The following is a 15,708-nucleotide window of genomic DNA, read 5'->3' as shown; positions in this document are numbered from 1 at the left end:
AGGTGATATTTCATTGTGGTTTTAGTTTACATTTCCCTAACAGCAAGTGAGATTGAGCCTCTTTTTCATATATCCCTTTCATATATCTGTATATCTTTTTGGGAAAAGTGATTGTTCATGTCCTCTGCCCATTTTTTAACTGGATTGTTTGTTTTTTGTTGTTGAGTTATGAGTCCTTTGTATGCTTTGGATATTAGTCCCTTATCCAAGGTACTATTTACATATATCTTCTCCCATTCAGTAGGTTGTCTTTTTTTATTTAATAAAGTTTTATTTTTCAAAATGTACAGTTGATGGGACCTGTTGTTCATGCACCTTCACCAGCAGCCGGGACATGCCCCCGAGTGTTTCCAGTGTAAATTACTTGAGCTCTGAGTTTTGAAACTTGTTTAATAAGACCTTTTCTAAGGAGCTCCTGCATGGCTGCCTTGGCCAAGGATCAGTGGATCTTCATTCTCTCACAAACAGCTGGGTTTATAAATTTACAGTTGGGAACTTTGTTACAGAATTTGTCATATGACACTCTGTCAGATAACACTAGGTAACTGAGCTTGTCACAAACTTTGCCTTTGCACCAGTTCTTCTTTTTGGCCTTGCCCCCAGATTTGTTCACTGGGTCGTTGTATTTCTTGACCGACTTTCTGGCATCTTTTCCTTGTCCTTGGGCGGCATAGTAAAGCTTGGAGAGCAGCTGCTACCACTGCAGCCTTGCTAACATGTTGAACAAAAAAGCAGTTATCTTTTTGTTTTGTTGATGGTTTCTTTTGCAGTGCAGAATTTTTTTTTTTGATGTAGTTTCATTCATTTATTTTTGCTTTTATTTCCTTTGCCTTTGGGGTCAAGTTCCCAAAAAATCCCTCTGAGACCAAGGTCCATAAGTTTACTGGCTATATTTTCTTATATGTATTTTATTGTTCCAGGTCTTATATACAGGCCTTTAATACATTTTGAATTAGTGTTTATGTATAGTGTCAGCTAGCAGTCTAGTTTTATTTTTTTTGTATGTGGCTTTCCTATATTCCCAACATCATTTCATGTTTCTTGTTCTTTTGTCAAAAATTAATTTAGTATAAAGAGTTAAAGAACTACAAATTAGTAATTATAGATGGTCACGGGGATGTGGAGCACGGCATAGGGAATGCAGTTAGCATTAATATATTGGCTATGTGGAAAACTGGAAGAGAGAAGGAGCAATTAAGGGGATCGTTTTATAAACTATATAAATGTCTAACCAATGTACTGTATACTTGAAACTAATAAAATAAAATAGTTCTGTGTGTATAAATAGAACTGCTATTAGATAAAATATTGATCTCATATAGGCCTGTAAGTTTTGTTTCATGTGTTGTCCTTGCCTGGTTTTGGTATCAGTGTAATGTTGGCCTCTTACAGTGAGTTAGGAAGTATTTCCGCTTCAATTTTTTGAAAGAGTTTGTTAAGAATAGGTATTAAATCTTTGAATGTTTGGTAGAATGTTTAGTTCTGGGCTCTCGATTCTATTCCATTGGTCTGTGTGTCTGTTTTTCTCTCGATATCATCCTGTTTCATTATTTTAACTTTATTGTTGTATAATTTGAAGTCAAGTAGTATTCCTCAAGTTTTGTTTATTTTTTTTTTCCTTAGGATTGCTTTGGCTACTTTGGGTCCTTGTGGTTCTATACAAATTTGAGGGGTTTTTTTTTGTTCTATATCTTTGAAAAAATGCCATTAGGATTTTGATGGGGATTGCATTAAATATATATCTTATTTTAGGTAAAACTGTCATTTTAATTATGTTAATATATTTTATCATGTTAAATATATTTAACTATGTTAAATAGGTTAATTCTTTCAATCCATAAACATTAAATATTTTTCTTTTTTTGTCTTCTTCAATTTCTTTCAACAATGTTTTGTAGTTTGCAGTATATATATATCCTTCACTTCCTTTGTTAAGTTTATTCCTAGGTATTTTATCCTTTTCATTGCAATTGCAAATGGGATTGTTTTCTTCATTTCTTTTTCTGCTATTTCATTACTAGTATATAGGAATGCAACAGATTTTTGTATATTAATTTTTTTTTATTCTACAACTTTACTATATTTGTTTATTGTTTCAAATAGTCTTTTTGTGGAGTCTTTAGGGTTTTCTCCGTATAGAAACATCTCTTCTGCAAATATGACAGTTTTACTTCTTCATTCTCAATTCAGATGCTTTTTCTCTTTCTTTTGCCTGATTTCTCTGGCTAGAACTTCCAGTAATATGTTGAATAACAGTGGCGAGAGAGGGCATCTTTGTCTTGATTCTGATCTTAGAGGAAAAGCTTTCAGTTTCTCACTATTGAGTATGACATCAGCTGAGGGTTTGTCATATATGGCCTTTATTATGTTGAGGTACTTTCTTTTTATACTTATTTTATTGAGTGTTTTAATCATAAATGGGTGTTGCATCTTGTCAAATGCTTTTTGTGACATCTATTGATAGGTCATATGATTTTTACCTTTTATTTTGTTAATGTGGTATATCGCATTAATTAATTTATATATGTTAAACTATACTTGCACCCTGGGATGAGCTCTACCTGATTGTAATGTATTCTTTTTTCAATGTATTGTATTAAATTTGCTAGTATATTGTTGGGGATTTTTGCATCTATGTTCATGAGAGATACAGGCCTATAATTTTCATTTTTTGTGTGGTCCTTGCTGGATTTTGGTATCAGAGTAATACTGGCCTTTCAAAGTGAATTATGAAGTGTTCTCTCTTTGATTTTTTTGAAGGATTTGAGAAGAACAAGTATTAAATGTTTGAATGTTTGGTAGAATTCAGCAGTGAATACATCTGATCCTGGACTTTTGTAGGAGGTGTTTGAGTGCTGTTTCAATTTCCTAACTGCCGATTTGTCTATTAAGTTTTCCAGTGCATCATGGGTCAGTCTAGAAATGTTATATATTTCTAGAATTTGTCCATCTCTTCCAGGTTATTAAATTTGGTGACATATAGCCTTTTACAGTATTTTTATATAGCCCTTTGTATTTCCATGTTGTCATTTGTAACTTTGCCTCTTTCATTTTGGTTTTAATTATTTGAGTCTTTACTTTTTTCCTTGGTGAGTATAGCCAGAGGCGTATCAATTTTATTTACCTTTTCAAAGATCCAGCTCTTTGTTTAATTTTTTTCTATTGTCTCTTGATTCTCTGTTTAATTATACTCTAATTTTTATTATTTTCTTCCTTCTACTGACTTGGGGCTTTATTTGTGCTTTTTAAGGTGAAGTGTTAGATTGTTTATTTGAGATTTTTATTGTTTCTTGAGGTAAGGCTATAATACTATAAACTTCTCTCTTAGTACCATTTTTGCTGAAATATATATTTTTATATATTGCAACATATAGTACTAGAACTGTTGGATACCCATGGCAAAGAAGTGAACTTCAGACTTTACCTCCCATAATAAATAAAAGTTAACTCAAGTGGATTAGAGACCTAAATAAATGTAAGAGCAAAAACTATAGAGCTTCTAGAAAACAGAATTTAGTGACCTTAGATTAAACAAAAATATCTTAAATTTGACATGGAAATTAATAAATGAAAAGTATCAATAAATTAGATCATCAAAATTTAAGTTTTGCTTTTGCAAATACACTTAAAAACTTAAAAGACTAGGAGAAAATATTTACAAAACATCATCCAACAAGGAATTACACTAGAACGTGTATATACACACACACACATATAGACATACATATGTATATAAAAAATATATGTGTATATGTAATATATACATATATACACACAGATTATATATATGCATATATATCAATAATAAGACAAATAACCTAATTTAAAATTGGCATAGTATTTAAAGAGATACTTCAATAAAGAAGATTTCTGTAAATAAAGAAGCACATTAAATCATACTCAATATCATTTGACTCTATGGGAATGCCACTCAAAACTCCAATGCACTACCACTATATAACCAGTATAATGGTGATAATTAACAAGGTGAATCATAACAAGTTTTGGAGAGACTGTGAAACAATTGGAATTCTCATATACTTTAATAGGAATGTAAAATGTTACAACCATTTTCAAAAACAGTTTTGCATTTTCTTAAAACATACAATATATGCCTACTTTGTGACTCAGCCATTATTACTATTAGAAATTATAATACATTATGTATGATATTCTATAATAATAATGGCAACACACACACAATACTACTAGCCACTATCACAAGCCATAATTTCTATATAGTTGCCTAAAGGAAACAAAAGCTATATAAACACAAAACTTGTACAAAATGTTAACAGCAACTTTATTGCAATAGCCTAAATGTCTACCAATAGATAAATGGATAAACAGGTTGTGATATAGCCATATAATAGAATAATATTAAACAGTAAAAAGGAATGAACTATTATTTTACTCAACAACATGGATGAATCTCAAAATAATTATGTTTAATGAAATATGCCATACTGAAAAGAGCATATTTGCTGTACAATTCCACTTATTAAAAAGTCTAAGAAATGTAAATTATATTGATAAAATAATAGTTTTTGCCTGGGAATGGAAGAGATTGGCAGAGAGGCATGGAAGAAAGTTATTACATAAAAACTTTGGAAGTGATATGTTCAGTATCCTGATTATAAGGATGGTTTCCTGGTGGAGAACATATGTCAAAATGTATTAAATTTATACTAATAAACATATAATGAGATGCTTCTACATGTCATAATAATTTTTTAAACTTAATACTAATTGTTGATGAGAATTTGGAATAAATGAAATGCTACATATTTCTAATAGGAAACAATTACTTATAAGGTGAAATGTATATTTACCGTATGATGAAGCTATTTCTTTCCTCAATTTTTATTCAATAAGAATTAGAACAAAAGAGTTGTTCATGTATGTTCATAGCTGCTTTAGTCATAAAATTCCAAACCTGAAAACAACTCAAACATTTATTTTGAATAGGTAAAGAAATTGGGTTATATCCACATATGATGTATAACACTCAGCAATAAATCTTGATGCATTTAAAATTGATATGTTATACTCTGTGAAGGAATCCAACCAAAAATGTACATGTATGATTCCATTTCTAGTAAGTTCAGAGGGAAGTTTTAGTGATGGAAAGCATATAAAAATTGACTACAAAAAGGCAGATTTGTAAGAACTTTTTAAGGGATGAGCATTTCCTTGGTGCTTATACACATTTGTCAAAATTCACCAAACTGTAAACCTAAATTGGTACTTTTTTTTTACATAAATTATTTTGCAATATGGCTGATTTAAACAATAAGAAAGTAACAAGTTTCTAAGAAATTGAATCTTAAAACATTGACATGACATTTTATATAATACTACAATATAAATTTTTGTAAAAATTTTGTTGTTTTTTTTGTAAAACTGAAATTCACAATCAGATTATAATTAAGGTCATAATACATTTTTTCATGATTTGAGAAATGGTATAATTAAAAAGGAAAGAACAGTTTTACCTATGTAATTCCAAAATTCCAGCCAGATTCAATTAATGTATTCACAAACTTAACGGACTTAATGCCCTTTTAAAAGATTAAATACAATGAAGCATTGTAAAAAATCAATTATAAATTATTTTTATTCATACAATTGTGACGGAATTTATCATTTTACCATGTTTGGCCTAAACTGGTTCTGCATAACATTACAAAAGTAACCCTTGATTTCTGCTAGAATATGTGTATCTATTCAGTCAGGGCCCTTTCAGTGGAAATCCAATATATATTATAGTGTATTATTATTATAACAGAAGCCTAGATAGTTAGAATTTGTGATTTAAATTAGTATTCAGAAGATTTTTCTTATATCTCAGCAGCTTGTAGTCAAATTTCATTGTTCACTCAAGGCGATGTCCTATGGAGTGAGCATGTTTAGCTTGATGAGTACATTGCTCTTCAACACCTCTGATCTCTGCTCTGACTGCTCTTCTCCCAGTCTTCACATGCCACTCTCCCTCCCTGTATTCAGTTTCCAGGCATATATGAAATTCAGACTGCCTTATAAAAAATTATAAAATAGACTTTACTTCCCAATACTATTTTCCTTACCTCGTTTATTTCCTCATAAGACATTAACTATATGCATTAAATTTTGTGTGTACTTTTTATGGTTCAAAAGGTTCTTAATTCCATGAAAGCATACTGTGCCCAATTTTTGTCACTGCTTTTTATTTAGTATCTTATATATCAGGTATTCATGAGATTTTAGTTGCATGTATGGACGCATCTGCCTAATCAGATAGGAGATGTAGGGAAAGTGAGGTTTGTCAGAGTCTGACTAAGCTTGCTAATCAAGTTTCTGTTTTCCAACCTTTGTGTTATCCCTTGAAAGTCAGAAATCAGGGTTCCTTTGCTGAAGCAGGAGAAAAAATGAAATCCAAGCCATTGATTTAGAAAATGAGCTATACATCTTTGCTAAAGCATAGCTTCCTATCTACTTTCAAAAAGATTAAAAGAATTAAAAATTTTTTAAAAGCATACAATTATTTGCAGTCTTACTGTCCAAACACATTGGTTATAAAATAGTTGTTAATAAAACACTTGTTCTTATCCTACCTATTTCACTGATTACCTTTGGTCCTTTACATTCATACCAAGGTATTGTAATCATAATCAGTTTCACCAAATGCAGGTACTGAAAAACAACAACAAAACTATTCTTTCCTTTCTTTTTACCTGATTGCAACCAAAATCTAAAGTCAAAACTCAAGTCATGAACATGTGGGCTTAATAGCCTAATATTTAAAGTCCTCTCAGTCCAAGATTGTTTATTCAAATTGGCCCAAATTGAAGGGGATTAAGCACAGGAAGAGAGAAGAAACTTGTTAAGGCATCTGTTTTGCTTTCTTTGCTCCAGGACATGGGTTTGACTTTTTCATTACCTCTGGTTCTGCTGCCCAAATTTATAACAAGAGAAATTACCTCTCTTGGTGTTTCTGCAGCAGGCTAATTTAGCATGTCAGAAGACTGTTTACTCTCATTTGCTTCATGTACTTCTGTCAGACAACTTAGCAAAACATTTTTTTCTTTTTTGATTTACATAAGGAACTAAAAGGAACTAAAATCAAAAGTAAACTAGATTTGGATTCAAGTCATATGTTTTTTTCAGAATTGAGACTCAGGTTGATTCATACAGTGTTATAATGGAGAATTTTGGTAACATTCTTAGTGGACAAGGAAGACTGACTCTAGCAAGGAACATATTGGGGTCCTACTGAAAGAGAAACTCTACTATAGGAGACTGTTATAGTTTTAGGTCAACTTCAAAATCCCAGCTGACTGGATTTCTGTCATTGAGACTGGATTGTTTTAACCTGTCAGCAATCAAGATAATTCTTTAAAATAATCACTTTTTATTAATAACATAAAAATGGAATAAAATAGTTGACTTATTATCACCATATTTAGCCATTCAATTTTCTTCTAATTCTGTTTCACCCTTTTTTATATTTTATAAATTTATCTTTAAGAAGGTCAACATTCCTTCTGAGGAATATATGAATATTATATGCAACAAATCTTATGTGACTTTTATTGAGTAAAATATTAGCACTTTGATTTCATGTCATCCACAATATTATTTTCCTCTAAGGAGAAACCTTTGATTTGGTCTCAAATCAGTAACAAGAACTCTCTAATTTTATATTAATATTCATAAAAAGTAATGTCATTCTTTCTTGATTTTCTCCACATTATTACGACAGTGTTGCAAGAAGTATCTTGAAAATTATATTCACAAAGGACATGTCAATTCAAGCCTGAGAATAAAAATTAAATAACTAGTGAACAGATTTCTGTATCTTTTTTATCCAGTAGTTTAAGATTTGAAGATGTCTGGGAAATAATATTTCCATTGAAACTTTAGTATAACTTTTATTAAAATTACTTTAATAGTCATTTTAGGAGTTGTCACCATATAACATAACAATTTATGAATTTTACTGATTTTCATGCAACTTTCCTTTTAGATTTAAAAAATATTACCATTATATCTATTTGTAAAAAATAATATAAGGCTATAACCTTTCCCCAGCAAACAGTAGCTATCTGCATATTCTTTCCCATAAATAATGGGAAAAAAAGTTTGCTCAGAAATTATTTTAACAAATGTCAACCTATAAATAATTATAACAAGGAAATTTCCCTCATAGAGTTTTCCAGATTTTGTGTGACTTGTAGGCATCCATGGTAAAAAAAAAAAAAAAATATTATCGTATTTTTTATGTACAATGACCAAATTATTTATTAAAATTTAAATGAATGGAATCATTAATTAAAAATAAAGTTTCTATGCAAATGAGTCAAGCATACAAACATTCATTCTGCTTTCCTCCCTTCCTCCTCCTCCTCCTCTTCCTCTCCTTCTCACTCTCTCTCCCCCTCCTTCCTTCTCTTTCATCTTTTTACCCTTGTCCTGCTTTAAACACTCAAATGCAGATGTCTAAACTCACCTTAAGAGAGACTTCTCTTATGATATTTTAGAATAATGCAGAATATCAGGTGTTTAATTTGACATGGTTTTTAGTAAGATGTATTACAAATTGAATTTAATTAGAAGTTATTAAGTTGTTTATTACAGAAGTTGAAAGTAAACGTGAATAATGTTAATACTGAGATGAATCCCACTCCCAAAGAATAATGCTATGTGGAAAAGAATTTGTGGAAAGATATCTGTGGTGTGTAACATCTAGGATGGAAAAAGGAAAACATGATTGACAATTACTGGATTTATATACAGCAACTGGAGAAATTAGGGTCCCAAAGGACAAAAAGGTCACTGGAAGATTTACTTGTGTGTGTGTGTACCCATGAGTTAATATATACAATCATGCACTGCATAATGATGTTTCAGTCAAGGACGGACCCATATATATGACTGTGGTCTCATAAGATTATAATGAGCTGAAAATTTCCTATCATCTAGAGAAGCTGTAGCCATTGTAATGCCATTACAAGGTGTTTGTGTTTTAAGTTAACTCTTATTACAAGGCAAAAAGTTAAAAAAATAAAAAGTTTATTAAGTAAAATTATGGTAAACTAAGGTTAATTTATTATTGAAGAACTTTTAAAAAATGAATTTAGTGTGGCCTAACAATATAGTGTTTATACAGTCTACAGTAGTAAGCTGTATACAATAATGTCCCAGGCTTTCACAGTCACTCACCCTCACTGACTCACCTAGAGCAATGGCCAGTACTGCAAGCTTCGTTCATAGTAAGTGCTCTATACAGGTGTACTGATTCTTTTTTCTATCTTTTATACCATATTTTCACTGTATCTTTTCTATGTTTAGATACACAAATACTTATCACTGTGCCACAGTTGCCTACAGTATTCACTATAGTAACATGTTTTAGAGGTTTATAGCCTTGGCGCAGTAGGTTGTACCATATAGCTAGGTGTGAAGTAGGCTAAAACACCTAGATTTCTGTAACTGCATCCTATGATGTTCTTGCAATGACAAAATAGCCTACACATTTTTTAGAACGTGTCCCCATCATAAAGGGATGCACAGCTGTATAAATGTATATGTATATGTGTATATATATGTGAATACATATACATACACATGTATTTATACCTGTACTGTTTGAATTTTATTTTACCTGCATATGTATTATCTATTCACTACTAAGTTAAAGTACATTTAAAACATGTGAACTTTGTTGACCTAATTTGAAACCAGACCTTAATTATAGCTAAAGAAAGTGTTGTTACATTCCATTTCATTTTTTTTTTCTTCAGGAAGGACTTTTCTGATCTGACAAACTCACCCCAACACTGCCTTATCCTGTAGATAGACAGATAGACAAAAATAAACCATTTCCCTAGTGTGGCACTCTCATAGCACTCGGTATTTTTGTTGTAAATCTGTTTTACTATTAGTAATTATTTTAAATATTGGGTTAATGTCTCTCTCTCTAGATTATAAGCACCATGAAAACAGTAACCACTATTGTATCTTCAGTGCCTAGTATAGAGGGAAACAAAACATTTTTGAATGATGTATGTTTCTGTACATTTTTTCTTCCATGGGAAAGGCTTCCCTTATTCTGTGCTTAGAGAAGGCAGTGGGCATGTTTAAGTTTAAAACTCAGAGAGGCAGAAGTCTACTGGCTCTGTGCCTAAATTGCGCTGTACCCTTGAACAAGTTTCTTTTTTCATTTCACCCCCCAGACTCTCCCCTTTGGTGGCCATCAGCTTATTCTCTATATCTCTGGGTGTCTCTATTTTGTTTATTCATTAACTTTTCTTAGATTCCATATATAAGTGAGATTATATGGTTTTTGTCTCTATCTGACTTACTTCACTTAGCATAACATAATACCATCTAGGTCTATTCATGCTGTCATTGATGGAAAGATTTCATACTTTTTCGTTGCTGAATTATGTATATTACATGCTTATATATAGTATATATATATAAAATATTGTATATATACACAACATACTAAATATATAATATATAAATATACTATATATAACAGTATATAGGAATCTATTACATACATATTTTATATTGTATATATCATATATTTATGTATTCAATATATATTATGTATAAATTATAAAATTATATAAAATATATAATATACAATTTATAAACTATATTATAATATATAATTATATATATATACACACACAACAAATGTTCTTTATACATTCATCTATTGATGGACATCTAGGTTTCTTCCATATCTTGATTATTGTAAATAATGCTATAGTGAACATAGGGATATATAGGTAATTATATCTTTAGGAATTAGTGTTTTGTTTGTTTGTTTGTTTGTTTTTGGAATAAATACTCAGAAGTGGAATTGTTGGATAGCATGGCAACTGTATTTTTAATTTTTTGAGGAATTTTCATACTGTTATCTGTAGCAGCTATACTTGTTTACAATCCCACCTATAATGTATGAGAGTTCCATTTTCTCCACATTCTTGTCAGCACATATTTGTTAATTTATTGATGATAGACATTCTGACAGGTGTCAGATAATGTCTCATTGTGGTTTTAATTTGCATTTCCTAATGATTAGTGATGTTGAACATCTTTTCATACGTCTGTTGATCATCTGTATGTCCTCTTGGAAGAAAGTTCTGTCCAGCTCCTTGCCTATTTTTTAATTGGATTGTTTGTCTTTTTGGTGTTAAGTTACATGAGTTCTTTATATCTTTTGGATATTAACTCTTCATCAGATGTATCATTTGCAAATATCTTCTGTCATTCAGTGGATCATTTTAATTTTGTTTATGGTTTCTTTCATTGTATAAAATGTTTTTAGTTTGTTGAAGTCTCATTTGTTCATTTGTTCATACATTCAAAAAAGATGTTGTTAAGAGTGATGTCAAGTTTACTGCCTATGTTTTCTTTTAGGAGTCTTATCGTTTTAGATATAACATTTAGTCTTTAATCTATTAGAAGTTTATTTTTGTATATGGTATACAAAAGTGGTTCAATATTTATTTTTTGCATGTCTGTCCAGTTCTGCCAACACCACTATTGAGAGACTGTCTTTACCCCATTATATATGCTGTCATTGTCAAAGATTGGCAACATAAGTGAGGATTTATTTCTGGGCTCTCTATTCTATTCCATTGATCTATATACCTGTTTTATTCCAATACCATACTGTTTGAATTATTGTAGCTCTGTAGTATAGTTTGATATCAGGGAGCATGATACCTCCCGCTTTGTCTTTCTTTATCAAGATTGCTTTGACTATTTGGGGTCTTTTCTAGTTCTATGAAAAATGTCAATGGAATTTTGATGGGGATTGCATTGAATCTATAGATTGCTTTAGGTAGTAAGGACATTTTCACCACCAATATTAATCCTTCCAATTCATGAGCAAGGTTTATTCTTTCATTTATTTGTATCTTGTTCAATTTATTTCTTCAATATCTTCATAGTTTTCAGAGTACAAGTCTTTTACCATGTCGAATCTGGTTTGCTAATACTTTGTTGAAAATTTTTGCAACTATGTTCATCACATATATTGGCCTATAATTTCCTTTGTAATTTATCTGGTTTTGGTATTAGAGTAGTGCTGGTTTCAAAACACAATTTTAATTTTAGAAGAATTACATTTTGGAAATCAAACCAAAACACTTAATAGTACTATAGAAAATCACTTTTAAAACACTTTACAGAACATTTTCTGTAAACTTAATAAAAAATTAATGTGCTGCACAATAAAAATGTTCTCTGAGCTCAAAAATTAATAAGTAAATAACAATCAGCTATAACAACTTGACAATTCTTTGAACTACTGATGTATATTGCCATTTGCTTGAAATTTAGAAAGAAAGACAGAACATTTTTGTCCCCCTTAATAATTTCTGACCATTTTATTATTTTGTAAATTTCATCTGACTTTCAAGAATATAATTTACTTAAGCACCAAGACAGATCAAGAGATACAACCAAGATTTACTTTTGAAGTATTACTTTCAAAGTTACAGTTTCTTTTTGATCCAAATATATATTAGATTATCTATGTCCCTTCTAACTCCTGACATTTTACTAATGAGATGAAGCCAAGCCTCATAGCTAATACCTTACCTTAATGGGGTCCATTTGGCTTGGTAAAGATTTAAAACAAGTACTTTTCAAGTGCAATTAAGTTTTCTTCATTGTTTACTCAAAAGTAAACAATGCAGTAGCTGCTCTGAAATTCGTATTTGTTTCAATACAAGTTAACACATTGTTAATGTCAGTATATTTCAAGCATTTGTGCATAGCCAACAAGGAAATTGAATTTCGTTTGAAAGCAGAAACAGGTTACTGATTCTAAATTAAGAGTTTATGAATATGTAAATGTGAGTCTAAATCATAGTATAGAAATCTTTTCTAAGAGATATTTAATTATCTGAAAGGAGAAGCATGAGACATTGTAATTTGTAAGGGAAAATGACAGTCTGTAATAAAATGAATGCTAAGGATATATTTAAAAACTATATTATTAAACAAAGTAAGATAGGAAATGAAAATAGTGAAGGACTTAGGAGAAATAGATTACATTTATCTTAAAACTATCACGAATTACCTGTATAACTTTAACTTCTGTTTTTTTTCTTGATTACCTGTTAACTGGTTATAAAAATTTGTCTTACATTCTTTTAACATTTTAGGAGGACAGGGAAGATGCATTTGCAAATTGTTTTAAGAGCTTTAAAAAACATCAATCGAACACATTGGTTTCATAATTCTAGAAATATTTTAATTCTTATTTAATAGCCATGATGACAGTAATAAAAATAACCAAGTAATTAAAACAGAATCTCATCATCATTCACTTAATAACCTATGTAAGACAAAATAATTTTCCATTTACTGTCCTGGGAAGGAAGAAGGACGCTGGTTTCAACACCTCTTGCCACTGGAAAAAGAGAAACCATGAGGGAATCATTAAACCTTTTCAAAGGGAGTGGAATAGGTACTAATAAATATCTCAGCATTCTATTTTCTATTTTTTTTTTTTTTTTGAGAAAAAGGTTTTTATTTTATTAGTAGGCTAACTTCTTGAAAGAGGCAGAAACACATTGTTCTTTCCATCAATTCTTGGCCGTTTGGGGAAAAGCTTATTTCTAATTTCGTTCACTGGTAATAGCAGCAGCTGGTTCTCCTCCCTCTGATGGAGATTGCCGCCATTTCCTGTCCCATCTCAGCTGATAAGGGTGTCTATTATTTATGATCATTAGATTGCACTCATCCCTCAGCTTTTGGGCAGGTAGACATAAACAAATCAGTGCATTAATCTTTCTTTCCCTGATTTTCAGTCTGCGGATTCACACCTGCCCTTGTCCCGTACTTATTAAGGAAAAACTGTATCTACAATGGGCCTTGTACCATGAAGGAAAGAAAAATAAAATTTAAAATAATATACAGATAATTCTGTAATCTTGCTTATATTATTGAAAAAAGCACTGGCACTCGATATTCTACCATTGCAAGTCATCATTAGCAGTGTTTAATTCTTACTGAATGTCTTTTAGATGCAAATACAGCAGTAGCTATAACTATCGGAAATATAATTTGTACGTTCAAATTGTTAAATACAATTTTCTTCATGTGAAGAAAAATTTTTTTAACATAGTAAAGAAGCAAATAATAGTTCTTTGTAAAACACCGAGTAGCTCTAACAGATACTTTTGAAACTGAGAGAGGGGCTAACACACAGGTCTTTCTCAAAGCAAATAAAGTCTTTCAAAGCAAATGCACCAAGGAATGCCTATTTAAAGGACTCCATGGCATTCAAAATATTATTCCCACTTATGCAAGTGTTACAAAGCCTAAAGAATTTCTATAGTCTTACACACATATATAAAATCATCCCGATATTCTGCAAATGTTTAGAAACCAATCGCATCAAAAACTGCAGTTTTAATTAAAGTAACTGAAATTTTTTGGCTTCCTTTTATGTATGCATAACTTGATACTGTGCGTCTTTAAGAAATATAAAACTAAGTTTAGTAACTTTTGCAATGTAATAACATGAATCAAAACTGAGGCCAGGGATTTCTTTTAGGTTCTATTTACAAGACCACTGTAAATAAATGAAAAGGAAAAGTGGTGAGAGTAAGGCCCTGTGAAGAGAGCATCACTTTTGTACTAAAGATAGATTTTAAAATACATGCCCTCTGACGTGGTCTTCACCTCAATTTCAAGAAGCAGCTGTGCTTAAAGTGCACCCAGCTGATAATATAGAACCCTAGGGAAAAAATAAATGCTGAAAGATGAAAAAAAATTCAAAATGTTTAAGTCAACACAATAATTTTATAGAAGTAAATACCACATATTCTGATAATATCCTCAATATCTCAACTACTTATAATGTCCCTGCTTTCAATAGCCTATTTGGAATGTAACAAAGGTTATAGTAAAACTAAAGCAAAAATTGATTATTAATCATAAGTAAAAGGAAATGAAGATTTAATAAAATATCTTTTAAGACATTTAAGTTTTACTTTGTTTAGACTCTATCAAACTGAATTAATGACATCTAAACCTACTTAATTATAAGAATTTTAAAGTCTAAAATTTATTTCAAGTATCTATTTTCTATCACTATTTATATATATCTACATCTACAGTAATGTCCACGTCTATATTCTTATTTATACTTATCATTATATCTCTATATTTATTCATATACATATTAATCTAATATGTAATTTCTTTTTAAAAAATACATTGTTCTTTAAAGGTCATCAGTAGTTGTATTTCAAACTTGCAAGATAGAAGTGCAATAACAGAAATACATGTGAGCGGTATGATGCTAAGACTGAAGTGTGAACTGAAGTTAACAATCCAGTGTTAAAAAACAAGAGCATGACATTTGAGAAAGAATTCAAGCATTCTCTCAACCAAATATAGTTATATAGTTTTAACAAATTATTTAAACCTCTGGATTAGAGTTTTCTTATCACAAAAAAGAAATAATAATACTGTGCCATAGTGGGATTCTACCATGAGCGAGCAAATTTATTCAAAGATTTCACATTGGAACCTAAGTTATGTGAGGATCTTAATGACAACTCATAACTATTATCATTTCATATTTGAAAAATTGATGTTGAAATGCTCATACTTTGGCCAACAGAGTTGCATTTGGTGAAAAATATTTTAGAGATAATAACAATGTTTTAATGTTCTTCCACCACTGAT

General features: G+C 30.4%; 1 pseudogene; it reads right to left on the bottom strand.

Moving 5' to 3' along the window:
- Window positions 1-307: 307 nt before the first annotated feature.
- The window catches only part of LOC111728996, a 164,703-nt pseudogene continuing 149,302 nt past the window's right edge, over window positions 308-15,708 (bottom strand).

The sequence above is a fragment of the Pteropus vampyrus genome, unplaced genomic scaffold, assembly GCF_000151845.1.
Source record: "Pteropus vampyrus isolate Shadow unplaced genomic scaffold, Pvam_2.0 Scaffold8, whole genome shotgun sequence".
Taxonomy (NCBI): Eukaryota; Metazoa; Chordata; class Mammalia; order Chiroptera; family Pteropodidae; genus Pteropus; species Pteropus vampyrus.
The sequence above is the reverse complement of the archived record's forward strand: the minus strand, read 5'-3'. Positions and strand labels throughout refer to the sequence as shown.